Source organism: Artibeus jamaicensis, unplaced genomic scaffold (genome assembly GCF_021234435.1).
Source record: "Artibeus jamaicensis isolate MK-2021 breed Jamaican fruit bat unplaced genomic scaffold, CSHL_Jam_final contig_1015, whole genome shotgun sequence".
Lineage (NCBI taxonomy): Eukaryota > Metazoa > Chordata > Mammalia > Chiroptera > Phyllostomidae > Artibeus > Artibeus jamaicensis.
In genome coordinates this window covers 8,398,267-8,402,902 of record NW_026521194.1, presented here as the reverse complement: position 1 = coordinate 8,402,902, position 4,636 = coordinate 8,398,267, and positions in this window count along the sequence as shown.

Here is a 4,636-nt window from a genome sequence, read left to right as displayed (position 1 = left end):
CATTGTGAGATTAAATAGGATCTTACAACACCCCTATGATGGTCTGCATTTATAGACCTCAGAAGAATTAAGAGACCTGCCTCAAGTCTCCCAGCTTATAAGTAGAGCGGCTGGATTTGATCCAGAATCCACACGGGAAGCCCACACTGCTTGACTCTTTTAAAAAGACAAATGTTTTCTACACTAGTGTGAATGAGTTAGAGCTCTTTCTAGCTTCTCCCTCTGTTAACAAGGAATCTGGGCCAGTGAGTTCCTCGTTCAGTTCCAAAAGAGGACTGGACCCCAGGGCCCAGTCTCTCTCAGGAGATAGCTCCTGGGACTCCAGGGGCCCTGAGTGATTGCTGTAAGTCAAGATGAAAACAGCTCTCATGGTCATGGCCAGAGTCTAGGGACCAGGTACCCAGCAGGGTTTCTTGGGGGCCAGATGAAAGTGAGCCTGGGGTCACAGAGGGGAGGGCTGTGTGGATCAGGGAACATCTGAGCTAGAGTTCTCAAAGTCCCTTCTTTTTCCCCAAGAGTCTCCAAGAGCAGGGTTTTCAGAACTCACTGGGGCTAGGCCAGGGCAGAGGGTACCCCTTATCCCTGGGCACAGGGATGAGAAGGCAGGACTGTGGAAGGCCTCTGCTTTCAGAGCACCATTGAGTCAGGGGAGGACAGGGACAGAGAACTAGATGAAGACCCAGTCACAGCAGCAGCTTCACTGCAGCCAACTGCCTGGTTGAGATGGAAACGCTGATTCCAGCTCCAGCCCCCAGACAGGCTAAGAATATCCCTGAAAAGCAACAGCCACCACCCCCGGCCTTTCATGATCTGCTCCTACACCTGGAGTGCTAGGCTGGGTGCAGGCAGGGGCAGGGAAGAGACAGGGGGCGGGGGCATGGTGGGGCAGGGGGTGTTGCTTGGGGTGGGGGTGAAAGGGAGGAGGCAAAACAGGAGGAGGTGAACTGAAATGAAGCTGCTGGAGAGTACTGGAAGGATTGGGCAGGAAAACACTATTTGGGTGGGGTGGGAGGCAACAGGGAGATGAAGGCAGGAGCCAGGGGGATGGGAATAGAAGATCCAGGGATGAGGAGGGGGAAAGGCTGGTGGCATCGATGACCTGACGGGGGGGGGGGGGGGTGGGGTAAGACTTTATTAAGGAAGGAAGCAGAGCTTATGGCACAGAAAATGGAGCCCCAGCTCCCCCTTATCTTCCACTGGCCCTTAATCCTGGGCCCTCTAGCATCTCAGCTTTGGTCCCTTCTCTCCCTGCCCCAGGGCACCTCTCCATCATCTGTGCTTATCAACTCTACTCAGCTCTAAAAAAAAACACCCCACATTTGGGCTCCCTCAAGAAAGTCCTTCTAGCAAGGGACCTGTTGGAATGGAAAGACCTTGAGAAGGTGGGGGTCTCCCTCCTGGCTGCCAGCAGCACATCCTTGGTCAGGTTCATCTCTTCTCTCTGCTCACCCCCCTTCCCTACTCCCCAGTATTTTCAGGAAGGGGTTTTGCTCCCTTCGTTGCCTCCCCAGGGACTTATCCCTCCTTACCCCAGCCCCCCCTAGGGGAAAGTCCTCAGGAGAGGGAGGGAGAGCTAGGCTGGTGCACAGGCTCTCCGTTTGCACACCAAAGGAGCTGAGACCCTGGATGGGGGTATTAAATGGGAGGGGAAGCAAGGTCCAGGCATTCAGATGCCCAGGCTGAGTCTTGACCCTTGGTGTTTTAAGAACCTGCATTGTCATCAGCCTCTTTGTGGGGATTCCTTGGAGATATGGAGGTGTAATGACCTTGGGTCCTGGGATCTCTGGCCTTGACATTTACTGGGGAAACCCTGGACCTCAGCTAACTTGGCATCCTGTCCTTTGTCTCACCATCTTTCAGTGGCCCCTTTAAAGCATTGCTGAGAACTTGAGCACCCCTCCCCTTTGTCTCCTTGGCCAAACTGAAGAAGTGCAGGCCTCACGCGGATGCTGTGACATGGAGACTGAGAGCAACAGGCTGAAGCAGACGAGGGAGAACCAGACAGGGCTGGAGCGAGGGAGTGAAACAGATTCACAGGATGGATTTATTTAGAACCAGAATCTTGAAACTGGGAGAGACTTTAGGAATCCTTTTTAAGTTCAATCCCCAAGAGGTTATCTTATTCCTTTAGTATTCATTTTTTATCTGATAATAAAAGTAAACTATATAGAGTCCCTACATTTTAATATTTAAAAAGAGGCCCAGAGAGCTGAAATAACTTCCCCAAGCCAAACAGGTTATAAGCCATGGGCTAGAACTCCTTCCCCCTAGACTACAGACTCTCGGGAAGGGGGATGAAAACAGCCAAGGGGCATAAGAGTCTGAGCAGCATTGCCTGGAGAGACTTCCTTAATGGTGGATCAGCTCCCGGGGGTCAGAGGGGCTCATCTCAAAGGTGAAATCGTGACTCTCACCAATAAGGCCGTGTTTCTGCATAGGCTAAAACCCGGGTGTAGGTCCTCCAGTTCTTGGTTTAGGCCTACAGTTCTGACCTTAAAGAGCCTTCAGAAGTAACTGCTTATCTGGACAGGGCATCGTTCTCCTGGGTGACAGAGACCGACGAGGAGCCCGGCTCCAGGGGGTTCTCATTCAGGGAGTCTAACACAGCCAGCACCGTCCCAGAGAAGCATGTACGTCCAGAAAAGTACACTTGCAGATGCGGTGGGGACGTCACTCTCCTTCCGCAACGCCCACTTTTTCATCAAGTCTTTCTGGTGTCACTACGCTACCCCTCTTGGCCTCCACCTTATTGAGACGAAACCTCCCTCTCTTCTCCCTTAATGCCCCCAGCTTTTTAAAATAGGTTTTATTTATTTATTTTTAAAAGATTTTATTTCTTTTGAGAGGGGAGAGAGAGAAACATCGATGTACAGGAAGAACATTGATCAGGTTGCCTCTCACTCACCCCCATCTGGGGGCCTGGCCCGAAACCCAGGCAGGCAGGAGCCGTGACCAGAATTGAACCTGAGACCTGCTGGTTTGTGGGAGAATGCCCACCCCACTGAGCCACACCTTCAGGGCTCTCCAGCTTTTTTTAATGACAGAAATGCTATCATTCTTTATGGATCTGTTTTTATTATTCTGTATGCTTTTCTTTTAAAATTCCACCCATATCCATCCTCCATATCTCGGACTGGGGACTCAGAGCCCAGCCCTTAACCAAGCTGTTTGTAGCAGCTGCTGCTGGGAGAAGAGCTTAGAAAGATTGATGTCAGGAGCATTCGGCATTAGGTCCCTTCCAACCAGTCCAAAAGTGCTCCTTGGAGGAGGTGGGATTTCAAGAGCTGGACAGAGGCAAGGTAGTGAGGTTTTGGGGGTGGGGAGGGGGGTGGGTGCAGGGGTAGGAGTTAGAGATTCAGGAGGGATAACCACATGAGGGGTGCAGGGAGTGGGTGAGCCAGAGTGGGTCTGAGGCAGGGATCAGTGAAGAATGAGAAGGGGAAGGTGACCTTTTAAGGCACCCGTTCCAGGAGCCTGAAGCAGAGGAGGAAATTCTTTTTTTTTTTTTTTTTTTTTTAAGATTTTATTTACTTATTTAGAGAGAGGGGAAGGGAGGGAGAAAGAAAGGGAAAGAAACATTGTGTGGTTGCCTCCCGCGTTGCCCCCACGGGGGATCTGGCCCAGAACCCAGGCATGTGCCCTGACTGAGAATCAAACCGGCGACCCTTTGGTTCTCAGCCTGCGCTCAATCCACTGAGCTACACTCAGCCAGGGCAGAGGAGGAAATTCTTGAATCCGACCCAGAGGACAACAGGAAGTCAAGCTGGGCCTGGAGGGGGCAGGTATCATGGTGGTGACATCTGTGGGTGCTGCACAGAAGATCTTGCCCTAAACAACACCAGCAAAAGGCCTCATGTCAATGAAGGACTCCAGGGAGCAGAGCTGGGAGGATCCACGTGCCATTCAGATCCACGTGCCTGGTGTTTTTGCGGGTGCAACGCAGTCTCTATGGGGCCTGTCCTTAACTACCTAGGAACCGACTGTTTCCTGAGTGTCAGACAAAGGCTGACTCAGAAGGGCTTGTAGGAAAGGGTGGGACCAATTCTAGGAGCTGAAAACAGGGAGAATGGGGAGGCTGAGCAGGTCAGCTTGGGCTCTGAGAGAATAAAGATCAGATCTAAGGGAGCATGAGAAACCCTGCTGAGACAAGGCATGTGGGCGCCAAGTCAGGGAGGGCCTCAAGTCTGCAAGTGTACACCGGCAAAAAAAAAGGAATCAAGAGAAGCAGACCACAGGCCTCCAGGAGGGTGTGAGTAAGCAGGGGCTGTAGGGCAGCTGAGCAAAGCTGGCAGCATGCGCTGCACCTAAGGGGACTGGAACAGCCTATTCAGAAGAAACCATGTGCTCCTGTGCACACATACCATCCAGGACAGCAGTGGATTCTTGGAGCTGTGCTGGTGGTCTGTGAGGAGCATGGAGGGACTCCAGGGATAATTCTGAAGATTTTGATGAATCCACAAGCAGGGACTTCTCTCGCCATCATATCCCCCTTCCAGGCCCAGTTAAGAAGCTGAGGACTCCTGTGATGGGAGCCAGATAGTGGGCCTGGAGAAGGGTGGACACTGGTCCACAAGGCAGATAGAGCTTAGAACCACCTGGGCTCAGAACCTGCAGATAGGCCCTGGGGAGTCTCAAA